The 15081-nt window shown below is 38.5% G+C and overlaps 1 protein-coding gene across 4 annotated transcripts in view; it reads left to right on the top strand.

The window, feature by feature from the left end:
• LOC106086256 (mucin-2) overlaps positions 1-15081 on the top strand; it is a 177185-nt gene that overhangs the window by 107627 nt on the left and 54477 nt on the right. For all 4 annotated transcript variants that reach the window (XM_013250860.2, XM_013250855.2, XM_013250880.2 and 1 more), the window contains one exon: positions 1063-1267. The gene's annotated coding sequence lies outside the window, so the exon portion shown is untranslated. The remainder of the gene's footprint in view (positions 1-1062; positions 1268-15081) is intronic.

Raw genomic sequence — 15081 nt, 5'->3', positions numbered from 1 at the left:
GATGCTGTATAACTGCCCCAAAGTCATTAAAACTCCTCCTCAAAGTCCCGACTTGAACCCAATTGAACATCTTTGGGAACATCTCGAACGCAAATTGAGAACGCGCAATTTTTCGAGCAAGAGTCAAATGCAACAGGTGATAATGGAGGAATGGACTAATATAGACCAAAATATAACCGTTAAATTAGTCCAATCGATGTCAAACCGTTTAAAAGAAGTTATAAGACGCGGTGGTCGAATAACAAAGTATTAATTTTTTTAAATTATGTTATTTATTTTTTTGTTTTTTTGCAATGATGAATACTTTTTTTGTTTAATTTTTTGTGTTCAGCTGTAAAATGGCCCTTTTTGTTCCAATAAATACTATTTTTTTCTTTAAAAACAATGAAATTGTGTACATATATATCACACAAGCACTACTGCATCATTAGTTTAATATGTTTTTATTCCAATTGTCTTTTGTAGACTTATTAAAAAAAAAACATTGAATGATGAATACTTTTTTTGACCGCTGTATACGATAATGTGTACTGGTCGGAAATAAAATCAAATAACAACAGAAATGTTTATAAAACATTTAAGCATCACATAAAGCTTACCAAGAAAAAAAAAATAAGAAGCGGCAGTGTATACCCAAAACTTTCAACAAAGTTGTATGAACTTTGAAGTTGGGCAACTCTATACAATTGTGGTAGGTCATATAAAGTAGTCGATCATAGTTTCGTTTATATGAAATACTGAAACATTGAACTTGTTTCAATTATAGTATCTGATAATGCCCATTTTTTTGCTTTCTTATCGCTGACATATACTCCACACTGTTTCAATAGTTATCAAAATTATCAGCTGTTTGTTTAAGCATAAGGGTGGGTTTCAATTGTCGAATGAATTAAAGGAAATCAAAACAGAAATTCTATTGTTGTATAACTCTAAAAAGAACTCAAAACGATTTCAATCTCTTAAATTTATTTAATTTTTATATTTTTTTGACAAAAGTTATCATATTGCTTAAGATTTTGTAATAATATTTTCTAATTTTGTTTTTATTTTGTTTAATTTCAGATACCCTACTACCTATAGTTCATTGTGAAACTCGGTTTTATATTTAATAGATTAACACATGTGGGGCAAGATAATTGCCCGTCCATAGTCCGTTACATATATTTTATTCCTGGGCTTGTATTTAGCAAACAGGAGCCATTATATCTTCTGGCGAAGAAAAGTTGATTTTGACCTGCGGTGTTTGTTTTCTGGAATTTCAACCCTTGTAAGTAAAACATTTTATTAAGATTGTATTAAAAAAAATAAGAGTAAATGTTATAATCAAAATTCTTTGTGGGAAGCAAATATTTTTAAGTCTTAAAGAAAAACGGACGGCGAGGGTCTAATACAACCCACCGTACTAAATTTCAGCAAAATCGGGAAATAAATGTGCAATTTGTAAGTGAAGGACCTTAAATCGGGAGTATACTCTGGACGACAAAACGCCTAAAACATTTCAATGTGCCAAACTTCGATATCGGTTAAAAAATGTGACTTCTTAGTTGGGAGATCGGTCCATATTGGGGCTATATCAACATATTGTCCAATCTAGATCATATCGATACCGATATTGAAGGTCCTGATAGAACACTATGCCAAATTTCAGTGAAATCTGGTAACAAATGCCAGTATATGGGCCCAATGTCTTAAATAGGGAGATAGATCTATATGGGGGCTATATCCGAAAATAGACCGATCTGAACCATGCTCCGCAAAAACGACCCATCGACCCATACAACCCTTCGGCTTCTAGTGCCTTATTGTTTTTCAGGATGGCCACTTCTTCTGCAATCATCGAGTATGCGTCCTATCAATTCGACGTTTTACCCGGCCAAAAAGGCGCTGGTTTGAGAAGATGTGTGTCATAGTTAGCAATAATTCGCCTTCTTTTGTTCGTTTTTCGAATTTCTCCCAAAACTTCAGGCAATCAAATTGTGTTGCACTACTAAGAATTGTCCGTCCTATGTAGCCCAAGCGGAACAGTCGCCACAAGACCAGTTTCGCCGATGAAACAGCGACCATTTGCTTCGAAATGCTTCTTCCACAAACAACTTTCGTTGGATATGGCTTGTTTTCGAAGATACGCCACCTGTGACGAACCTATAAACGTGACGTGTATCGTGTGCTCCTTGGTCAGAATCGGGACCTACATATTGCACATCGGCATCAATCCTTGCTCTGTAGGAGTTGAGGCGGCTGCATCTGCCGGAACGTAATTGAGCAAGAACTACTCTGGTTTGTCGGGGGAGGTCAATTTCTTCAGGTGCAATGAGAGGCGGTCGTTCTTCAAGGACTACATTTACCCGTTAGATATTTACCGCATCTGCTACCTCGTCTGCATGAATGTTGTCTAGACCTGCTTGATATGCCCCTTGATCCAGAGGTTCTCTTTTAGCGCTGAACCTCCCGCTCTAGATCATGTAGATCTACCTTAAGGCTTCTGGGCGGTGGATATCTATTCACAAGATGATGATTTGGATGGTCTCTGCGATAACAGCCCAAAAGATATTGCTTAGACAGCATGTAGTTATGTCTTCGCACTGGTATGATCATGAGAACTGAGGAGACAGCCCGTCGCAGTTCGGAGGGCGGCATTCTGACAAATCTGAATATTATTCCACTGTGTGTCACTGGCGCTGCATAACTTACCACAGACCGGTCAATAGCTTTGTCTGGAGGGGGTAGAATGGAGGATAGGTAGAGGTTATCCCTAAATTCATCAAATGACTGGCGACCATACAGATAATTCGTGATCCAACGTTTCAGGCCTGGCTGGAGGCACATGTTGGCGATGTCCACAAATAGTTTTGCATGGCTGACCGTGTCGAATGCCTTCGATAGGTGCAGTGACACGAGGACCGTCCAATCACATGGCCTGGACTGATTGAAGCCACGGCAAATGTGTGCGGTGATGGCATGCAAAGCAGATGTTGTGCTATGCGGTATTCATGCGGCAGTCACTTTTGGACTAAGGAACAGGAACAAACTTCTCACATATAAATGAGTGCTTTCCGATTTAAGCTCAATGATAAGGGACCTCCTTTTTATAGCCTAGACCGAACGGCGTGCCGCAGAACGACACCTTCTCGGGGAGAAGTTTTGACATGGCTGCCATACCAAATGGTACAATACTTCACAAATGTCGCCAGTATTAGGAGGGAATAATATCCTTAGTACAGTTTTCATTCCTTGTATATGCAGAAGGATGGGCCTGTACCAAGGACATAGGTTTGATGTTTGACTCTTTGGTAGAATTTCCGGAGTCCATTTTGATTCCTGTACATCTTAATGCGCTCACACTTGCTTCCTTCCATTTCCTCTCTAGTTCACCTTCCGCGTTGGTTGCTCTGTGCCAAATTCTTGCATTTTCCATAGAGTGGAACAAGGAGTGTTTGCAAAAATCAGTAGGGTCAGTCGGGTGGAGTTTGCCGTTGCCATCTGTTGCGTTTTCGGCTTTTCGATTTATTATCGGACGTTTTCTCGTGGATTCAAAATTTTCCTAATATATTCTCTTTCCTATATGTTGTCTCTAGGGACTCATAAATTATATCATTGGTCTCTTCGTTCTTATCTTCTGTCGAGGCATAACCACAGACAAGGGCATTGATATTAAATAAATTGTTTTTAATGGGGATTGTTACTAGTCTCTTATCCACCGGAGTAAATATGGAGACAAGGTGCTTTAGTCTCCTAACAACTCCGAATCCGCAGCCAAAGCCATGTCTTGTATCATAGCAGCTATAGTATATTGCGTCATCCTTTGATGTTGTTATGACGCCTATCACGATCCATCGAATTTCCAGTAAGGCGGTTATGTCTGCTTTGTACTTTTCCATTTCAACACTTCAAGATCCGACATCTGCTTCCAGTCGCCCCTTACCTGGGAGCATATGCTGGTTGTGGCCATTGGGTATTTAAGGGCGCCAATAACTCGATTGTCATTTCGAGTATCATGGGCATTCAGTATTTAGGTAAGAGCCGGTGCCACCCGAACCTTTGCTGAGACTGTCCCCTCGATACTGCTGATTGCCCGCGGTTGCTTTTTCAGCTACTCCGCATAATTGTAGAAGAGTGGGTTTAATGAAGCACTTCCTAAGCATCGCACTGCCCAACAAATTAAAACAGTTTAGTGCTGATGCACAAAATTCAGTTTATTATGTAATAAATTCAGGTGTTTGTATGTAATAAGTAATAAAAATGTGATGAAATTTTAAAATAACGGCACAACACAAGCTAGAGATATTTGCTTCATTGCTTCATTGCTTTCAACACGACACACTGCGAACGACTTACTGCAGAGCTCAACTTTAGCTCTTTCTATGACTGTTTATGCTCTTACACGAGTCTGTCTATGTCCGTGGCGCGCATACCAGACGCGAGTCGTTAGACACCCTCTACATAAATATGATGCTTTCCCATAGCTTTCTTTTAAGCTTCCCGTGATAATGATGAACCCAACACAAGTCGTATCACAAAGTTCCAGAATGTGTGTTTATCCTTCGACCAGGACGACCAGGATACTTTTCATTTGGGTTACGTATTTTCCCGATAAGGCTACATTGCCGCTTTGGATGTTGGGGAATGGCGCGACCCCAAAATATTTAAAACCAATTTTTGAAAAATACGCTTTAGTCGCATCACCGTCATGTACTGAGTAGGACTTTTCGCCTGAACAACTGTCAAAAAGTGTAATAAAAAATGGTTGCGAAGAAAATGCTAACACATTCTTCCGTAGAAGATGTACTGACTTTTATGAGCAAAATTGCAGCGACATGTCGCTGCGTAAATATTCGTTTCGTTTCGTTTAATTGCAAGAGTAATAAATTGCTCACGAATTGGACCATTTGTGTTATGTCGAAATGTCAAATTTTGTTATCTACTAATACACAAATTTTCGTGCAAATGAACTTAGTACTAGGTTTATAAAAGAAGTTTTATTGTAAACACATCGACCGATAAGTCATTCATACAATCAAAAATGTACTGATCATTACCAGCCAACTGATTTTTAATCAAAAATAAATTGCCGCTAGATAGCCCTTGGGGAAATCATTAAAATCTTCTTGATCTATGTTAAAGAAGCCTCTAAAAGCTTTAAATGGAATGCTAAATGCTTAAGTTAAACGCTCACTAATTATGATTGTTTACTGAGTTTGTCATAATTTGTGTTTGTTTGCTTTACTACAAGGCGGTGCTTCTTGGTTGGTTTTTGCAACGTCCTCATCTAAGCAATGACTTTTTATTGCTTATATGTTGGAATGGTTGGCTGGTTGGCACAGACTGGTAAGTGGAATGGTACGTTGTTTGGCTGGTTTACTTGTCTGTCTGCTTGTTGTTTTTGTTCTAGTTTATACTTTTTCTTTGCTTTTTCTCTTTTTGTTTTAGTTTAGAACTTGTTTCACAAGATAAATCTTGTGTTAATGACCAAATGAAATTAGAACAAACTCTTTAGAAATCCATGGGGGTTTCATATACACAATGTCATCTACATAGGTACGTATAGATTTGTATTTATATTGATAGAAGAGTTAATGGAGACTTGGCATATACTTGCAAACCGTATTTATTGGTAAAATGATAGGGCATTGAACTAAAAGTAAAATTTATTATACATACAATTTCACTATTTTGTATTACAAGCAACGTAAGAGCTAACTTAACGTACATTTACATTGGAAACTAAATCCAGGTTTATTACATTTTCGTCATTTAAGTGCTATATCCTATTCAATGTAAACGTGCTATAAGTCTCGTTGGTTAATCTGTTATCGATTAATATTTTATCGATATTGAATAGGGTTATGCTTGTAAACAAACTTTCTCCAGCGAATGCTTGCTAGTTATAAATATTACAGATTGTTATACTCTCTTTACAAATCTTCGGCTACATATCACAAATAACTCACCGTGTAACTCTCGCCACTCATCTGCTCCTACGTCATGCAACTCACTGTAATTAGAACATGTAATCTGTACTAAATGTTGTCAACTACACTAAACGGTAAGCTCTTACCATTGTCCGCTACTAAAGATAACATTTTCTATGAACTCAAGCCAAACACGGTATTGTGGGAATTATTCTATGGAATTGTGGCGGTTTTCTTTTTTAGCCTCCTTTGGATTGCAGTCAAACGCCATAAAATGCGGATCGACAACAAATTGCCTAGAAGTATTCAAGTAGCATGCCAGTAACAAACAAATGAGAGGAATAGCAAAATGGTTATAGAATCTTTGCAATTGACACTAGTGGAAAAAAGCTTAGATTGGCATTGTCCTACATACCAAGGGCGTGAAGGGAGGTCAGGGTGGTATTTATCTCCAAGATGGGAAAAATAAACCACAGGTCTGCGAATGATTATAGGCCAATCAGTCTGTAAAGTATAGTAGATCTGAAGCTGCAACAAAGAATTTCTAAGGGCACAAGGTTACGAGAGGTCGAAATGTCTTTTCAACAAAAGGAGTACACAATGGCGGCTCTTCTCGATATTGAGGGGGCATTAAACAACATGACGTTCACCTGAGTATCTCCCGGTGGACGGATATTATGCGTCGCGGCAGAATTGTTAATGCGGACTTGGGAGAAAGTGTGGAAGGAAAGCTTTCGAGATGGGCTAGGAAGAGAAAGCTGGTGCTTCACTCGGAGATATAAGATACTGGGTTTCAGACTCCCGTCATTGGAGGAGACCACTCTAGTTATCAAATGAGACGAAATACCTAAGGCTAGTAGTCGACTATAAACTGTCTTGGAATAGGGATACGGAAGAAAGGAGCGGATAAGCGATGTTCGTCTTCTACTCCTGCAGACGAATTTTGGGTAGGAAGGAGGCCACCGTATCGCAGAGGTTAGTATGTCCGCATGGGTTCGAATCCTGGCGAGATGATTAGAAAAAATTTTCAACAGTGGTTATCCGCTCCTAATGTTGGCGGCATTTGTGAGGTACTATGCCATGTAAAAACTTTTCGTCAAAGAGGTGTCGCTCTGCGGCATGCTTTTCGGACTCGACTATAGAAAGGACATTGTCATTGAGCTAAAGGTTGAATCAGACAATCCTTAATGTAATGTTCATTATTATTTGCAAGTGGGGAGTTAGCCCGAGGATGATATACTGTATGCCCTGGCAACTGGACATGCTGAGAGAAGGCGGACACGGCCACTGCTCCATTCTGGAGGCCATGGATGCAGGCGGTAGGCTGAGGAGTGTCTCAGACTACCTGTAGCCAAGATCGATTCGGGAAAGATTGTTCCGGATTCACTTTCCAGCAAGAACGGAGTGGGAGGCGGACGCTGTGTTTGAGTTGGATACCTCGGTCTTCATTGATTGCTCTGGAGTGGAGTCGGGGACGGGATTGGGAGTTTACTCAAAGACACTCGATAACGGTATTCCAGCTAGATGGGCGAACTTGTTCACGATCTTTCAGGCAGAGGCCTACGCCATTACGTTGGTCGCAAAGGAGATCCGGTGGATGGACCTGCCACCTTCGAAACTTAAGATATATGTGAACAGTATGACGGCCCTAAAGGCCTTGAATTGAAGGACGTTGAGGTCGAAGGATTTGGCGGAGCAAAAATTAAAGCTTCTAGGAACCCAACAAGGAACCAGAGAGTCCGGTTTATATGGAAGCTATATCAGGTTATAGACTGATTTGTACCGCAATTGGCACAGTTGTTGAAAGTCGTAACAGAACACCGCATGCAAAATTTCAGCCAAATCGGACAAAAAATGAGGCTTGTAAGGGCTCAAGAAGTCAAATCGGGAGATAGGTTTATAAGGGAGCTATATCAAGTTATAGACTGATTTGAACCGTAATTGACACAGTTATTGTAAGTTGTAACAGAACACCGCATATAAATTTTAGACAAATCGGACAAAAATTGCGGTTTCCAGGGGCTCAAGATATCAAACCGGGAGATCGGTTTATATGGGAGCTATATCAGGACTAGATCGACTTGGACCGTACTTAGCACAGTTACTGGAAGTCATAACAGAACAGTATGTGTAAAATTTTAGCCAAATTGGACAAAAATCGTGACTTCCGGGGCTCAAGAAGTCAAATCGAGAGATCGGTTTATATGGGAACTATATCAGGTTATAGTCCAATTTGTCAATCCCATGGCAGCCGGTTGTACGTACCGGATTGACCCAATGGACTTCTTCATCGGCAAGGTTGCCGCCTCAGAGTATAACTCACAGCTACAACAACAACAACAACATAGACCAATTTGGGCCGTATTTGCCACGGTTGTTGAAAGTCATATCAGAACACTATCTGCAAAATCTTAGCCAATTTGGATGAATACTGTGGCTTTTAGGGGTTCAAGAAATCAAATCCTGATAAGTCCCATTTGCAATCCCCTATGACCTACATCAATAGTAAGTACCTGTGCAAACTTTTAAGCGGCTAGCTTTACGCGTTCGACCGCTATCGTGATTTCGACAGACGGACGAACATGGCTAGATCGACTCAGAATGTCGAGACGATCAAGAATGTATGTACTTTATGGGGTCTTAGATCAAAATGTTAGGTTTTACAAACGAAATGACTACCCACCACCATCTTATCTTAAAAAAAGGTGAGCTTGGAAACATTCATTATGCCTAAAAAATTATTTAACTACTAGTCGGGCAAAACGGGTAAGGGCCGAATTACCGCATACGTGATCGAGTGTGCTTTCGTATCGAATGAAACTTCATATCGTATTTATGGACGTTATACCACTTTTACAGACATTTTAATTGAATTTTTTTACGAATAATGAGCGATTAAAGCATTTTTGATCTTAAATTTCAAAAATCTTCATTCAATAAAGAAATTCGTAATTCACAATAGAGAGATTTCGAACGATTTTACTTGTTCACGTATGCGGTAATTCGGCCCAGAACTTTTTGAACATTTCACACCAGCATATAACAAAATTAATAAACTTAACCGTAATTAATAAACTGGACCGTATCCGATCGAATCCAAAAAGATGCACTCCACCAATCTATTAAGGTTGGTGCACGAAATTGTAAATATAAATAATTGGTATTAATTTTATTTTACCATTCACAATAGAAATATTTCTGCAAGTGCCCACACTTATTTTTTAAAAACATCTCATGACAATCCTGACAACAGATGTTCTAGATAAGCCTGTACTGATAATTTATCCAAAACTTCGTTGTCCTGGATAAATGCCTTCTACATTAAATAAAAATCTTAGTTTATAAAATTATTAACCAAATGGTTGGATATTGCCAAAACCACGCACTGAGTAATTTGGGGCCAAATTCTTTCAATGCACTTACTTTTATATATTATATTTGACAGCTAATAGCAGTGCGAATATTGAAAGCAAAACAAATCTAAAAAATTAAATTTGTTCAGTGGAGTATCGGTTATCGATACAAAGTAAAACATCGATTATAAAGTTTTAAAATGTGACTTAAATGCTGTCAGATCAATGATTTCCACCACTATGGGGTGAAATGGGAGCATAATCTCTGGAGTAAGAATCGAAACCTCGCTGAGCCAAGAGCCCGAATAAAAAAATTGTAGAGAATTTTGTCTGCTTTGTTGGAAGACACAACAGAATTGCAAACTTTCAGGCAAATTGAACGAGAATTGCGCCCTCTAGAGGAAAGAAGCCGGTAGATTGGGCATATCGGCCACCGTGCACCTTCGCAAAGAGGTTGGCAAGTCCGCCTTTGGCGCTGAATGCCTGAGTTCAAATCCCGGCGAGAACATCAGATAAAATTGACATGAGAGAAGTATCCCTGCTGTTCCTTAATGGAATGTTCATGGGCAAATTTGCATTAGATTATCAACGATCTAAATCACCTGCCAAAAGGAACAAACTCGTTGGTTTTATGTCTGCAAGAGCCAGGCGAAATAGAGGAATAGAAAAATAAAAACGAAACACCGAATTAGGATTGTTGGAATAATTTTGGACGATGACGGACGATCTCACTTAGTGCTAAGGCTGGAGTTGAACAGAAGTAGTTCAAGTAAATTCTATCGGAAGTTGTATCTTCGATATGATTGGTAATTTCCTTAAATCGGTATGATGTTTGCAATGATAATATGAATGGGGATTACTTTAGAAACTATAGGGTGGGCGAGTTGAGTTTGAAAACTGCGGGATTTTAGTTGGCGTTTTTAATGGTATTTTAACGTAAATATCCCACTCTCTTCAATAAGAAAGCAAGAAATACTTGATATTTAAATCCAACATTCTGTAATGGGTTAAAAAGACCTTGCACCTGCTAGGGAGATATTGTTTTTATTATGTTTTCCTGCTTTTAAAATAGGATCTTTGAAACTATTACCAATTTATTTCAAAATAATGAAGGAACTATTAAATTTCTCACTCATATGAATTCATTTACAAAGTATGCCCAAAACATGATTTTATTTTTGGTATGCATAATATTTCCAAATGAGTAAAAAAGGGAAGTAAAGGGTGATTTTTTTGAGGTTAGGATTTTCATGCATTAGTATTTGACAGATCACGTGGGATTTCAGACATGGTGTCAAAGAGAAAGATGCTCAGTATGCTTTGACATTTCATCATGAATAGACTTACTAACGAGCAACGCTTGCAAATCATTGAATTTTATTACCAAAATCAGTGTTCGGTTCGAAATGTGTTCAAATTTTGACAAATTTTGTTCAGCGATGAGGCTCATTTCTGGTTGAATGGCTACGTAAATAAGCAAAATTGCCGCATTTGGAGTGAAGAGCAACCAGAAGCCGTTCAAGAACTGCCCATGCATCCCGAAAAATGCACTGTTTGGTGTGGTTTGTACGCTGGTGGAATCATTGGACCGTATTTTTTCAAAGATGCTGTTGGACGCAACGTTACGGTGAATGAACACATTTCGAACCGAACACTGATTTTGGTAATAAAATTCAATGATTTGCAAGCGTTGCTCGTTAGTAAGTCTATTCATGATGAAATGTCAAAGCATACTGAGCATCTTTCTCTTTGACACCATGTCTGAAATCCCACGTGATCTGTCAAATACTAATGCATGAAAATCCTAACCCCAAAAAAATCACCCTTTATAATATATTGTACATATATTCATACACATGTTTTTTGAATTTCGAACAGAAAAATTACCATTTCCAACCATATACTCGCACACGCATATATAATAAACAAACAAATCATTAAAAAATAACGTTAACGACTTGCAAAACTGGTTCTATATATTTTTTGGGTTATTCACCGGACAACAAACAGCAAAACATCAAAGAAAAAGTTTAGGTATCGTACACTTACCACATGTATAGTTTGTCGTGTGTTTTCTATGAAAATGAAGAGCAAAAAAGTCTGAATTTGTCTTTTACGTAGGGGGAAATGGGTTAAGTCAATTTTAATTTCAGCAACTCCAAGTTTTACGAAAAACAACAAATTTGTCAGACAAATGTAATAAAATACACAAACTAAATAAATGTTTTAATATACTTTCATATGTGATTAAACATAGATCGAATAAGATAAAATAAAACTGTTGTGATGATAACAGTCTGCCTTTCTATATCTCAAGAAAAGGGGGAACATACTTAATAATTTCAGTGACCTTATATGTCATTACCTCAAGCCTAGTACTGACATCGATTGTGCGGAAAATGTTGCTAAACATCAATTACATTTTGTGAAATCTCACAATGTTTCCAACAGTGTTGCTTATTTGTTTATTTGAAATCAAACTTTCTTATTTGGCGTGTAAAGCATTGTTTTGGTAGAAAATTGTTGTATGTTGACATCATTGTTATCATATGACTGTCAACCAAGCTAAAAAAAATTCTACAAATTGGTAGTTTCAAGTACAAAGCCATCCGTGTAGAAGTCTATGCTACCTTTATTACCAGGGATATTGTAGTTCCAATAGATTCTATCATGAATAGGGGTATAGTACTTTTTTCCCTGTAAGCGGCTCAGGCAATGTGTAATCCATAATGCCAGGGAAATCGGGCATTGTATCAAGAATAACACAGTGCCCGTATACGCCGCATGACCAAAGGGAAAGGCTCCTTAGCCTCGCAGCAGTGATCGCAGCAGTTTGTCTAGCCACGATGTCCAGAGGTATTGAAGCGCCGCTCACCAGACCTCAACACCATATAACATTATAGGTCTGACAACTGCAGTATATACCCAATGCATGACAAGTGCATGCAAATAGCCCTCTTGCAGGTGTATAGGGCAAGAGTTATCAGCATACTCGACCACTTTTACACTTTTTCTTCCAGAAACAATATTATATTGTTAATGGCTATATTCTAAAATAGAGAACACAGTACACCTCCTCGAGGTGTTCCTCTGCTGACCCATCTTTTTGGATCTACAGATCCCAAACCTGTCGTAAAACATTTTTTAGTAAGTAATTTATTAAACAATGTTGATGATGGAGAAGTACATGGAATTGTGGCGATGCTGACATCAGGATCACGGGGACGCCCCAAGAGCAGCACTGAATTCGATACTGGATCTGAGGCCTTTGCACTTGTACTTGGAGGGCGTTGCGTTAAGTACAGTATTCTGACTGAGAGAGTCAGGAACTCGCGTTCTTCGGATTTCGGGCATTCGTTTGGGCTTTGGGCTGGGGTCGTCCCGAACTTCTCTGTTCCCTCTATATACACGGATTGGTTCATTATGAATGAGAGCACTGGAGCAGAGGTTTTTAATGAATTCAGGGGGATTAGAGAGTCACATATCCATAATATCTCTACACAAAAAAAATAACACAAAATAAATAGACAACGTTTCTTAAAAAACAATTTTTGTAAACAGATGATTGTCATAGTTCGCTGCATTCAATAGACATGTACATTTGAAATCTACGAAATTTTACAATGTTGCTAGCAGAATGTTGAAATCATTTTGTAAAAAAAAACTTAGTACTGCTCATTTGAAAAAATGCGGTCCACCTACATATTTCTCTGCTAATGGGCAGAGAAAATGGGGACGACATTTTTGACTGAGGGATTTGATGGGGATTCAAAACAAAAATTGTGGATTTGTCAGGAAGGAATATTCTGTTCAAAATGTAAAATTTTATCTTTTCTACTAGACGAACCGGGCCCGCTCCGCAGCCCCTTCTTAAACGCTCTTATAAATACCTTTTACTTGAGCCCCACATTACAATGGTCGATATATAGACCCGATTTTGGCAGTGTTTTAAGATGAAGACGTTTCGCCCCGAATGTGTATATCGAATTCGTGTCATTGAAGCGCAGAGGTAAGCAAGTCCGCCAATGATGCTAAATACGTGTGTTCAAATCCTAGCGAGACCATTGAAAAGATGTTAATGTTGGTGACATTTGTGAGATACTATGCCATGCATAGAAGTCATGTAAAAATTTCTCCTCATAGAGTTGTCGCACTGTAGAACGCAATTCCTTTATCATTGAGCTTAAACTTGAATCGGACAGCACTCATTAGTATGTGGGAAGTTTGTCCCTGTTCTTTAATGAAATGTTCATGGACAAATTTCTGTTCTAATCACTTATACCTTTCTTTGGACTCCTACATTATATATAGTGGATAAATATGTCCGGTTTGGGGTGTATTTTGGGAGTGAGGTGGCCACCCAGACACTTGGCCCTTAAAGTAAATATAAGTTTCGTGCTATACTCTCAAATACTTTTTATGTCAGTCCTATATTACCATAGTCGGTAACAAAGTCCTGTTTCATTTGACCCCTATATTGTCGTTATTTCCATTTGACGGGGAGTGCTTTTTGGAGGTGGGATGGTACCTCAAACATTTCTTCCAAATTTGGATTTCAAATTCATGCGTTTCTACCAAATACCTTTCATTAAAGCCCAAAATTGCCACATGTACGATGTGGAAGGCGTTTTGGGGCTGGGGCTTGCAGTTTGCCCTAAAAATAGGTATCAAATTCGTTCTTTACTCCCAAAAACCTTTCATTTGTTCAGTTTAGCGGGGGCTTACCCAGAAACACTTGGCCTCAAAACTAGATTTCTGTTCTACTCTCAAAAACCTTTCATTTGAGTCCCATAATGATGATGAATCAAATAACCTATTTGAGGTGTTTTAAATGTTTTTTGCTATACTATGCTTTGAATAGAAAACATTAAACAATGGTCTAAAGCCGGACAATATCCTGTAATGCAATCTCACAAATTTTAATGTAATTTTCCTAATCTACTACCAAATTGCTTTCATTTGAGTCCCATATAGCCAAGTTTTTGGGGCTGGAGACACCTCCCATTACATGGACTTTGTTTTTTTTGCCATATTCATAATCTACTCCCGAATACCTTTCATTTGAGTCCCATATTGACATAGACGTCCAATATGTCTGTTTGGGGGAATTTTGAGGTTGGGGCGGCCCGCTGGGTATTTAGATTCAAGTAATTTTAATAACATATTCGTATTCCACTCTCCAATACCATTTATTTGATACCCATGTTGAGTCCCATATTGACATAGACGTCCAATAGATCTGTTTGGGGGAGTGCTGGGGTTGGGGCGGCCCGCTGGGTCATTAGAATCAAATGTTGATGCTATATTCGTATTCTACTCTTCAATACCTTTCATTTGAATATTGTCCCGTTCGGTCCACATTTGATTTTGGGTGGTGTTTTTTTTTGGGTAAGGGGTAGGGTCCGTCCCGCTTTCGATACCAAAAATTTATATGGCCTATGTTTCCCTCCAGACCAACCAACACAATCTGTGAAAATTTCAAGGTAATCGGTTTAGCCGTTTTTTAGTCTATACGGAACAAACAAACACAAATCGATTTTTATATAAGATTTTTTCAGTAATTTTCGATAATTATTATCTGTTATCGCATAATATCGATAATTATCCAGGACAACTTTGCACAGAAATTTTATCTAGAACGTCCGACTTTCACTGGTGGATAGCAATCGAACCGATGAGAAATTTGAGAAAATTTGTGAACAATACAGTGCAAAGCTCTTATTATCGACTGTTATTGCATGATATCGTTAACTATCTATGCTGCCCAACATGGCGCTGGACATCTTTCCAGTACACCTAACTTGCCTTGAGTGTATAAT

The sequence above is a fragment of the Stomoxys calcitrans genome, chromosome 1 (assembly GCF_963082655.1).
Source record: "Stomoxys calcitrans chromosome 1, idStoCalc2.1, whole genome shotgun sequence".
NCBI lineage: Eukaryota > Metazoa > Arthropoda > Insecta > Diptera > Muscidae > Stomoxys > Stomoxys calcitrans.
This window is presented reverse-complemented; position numbering and strand designations above follow the sequence as displayed.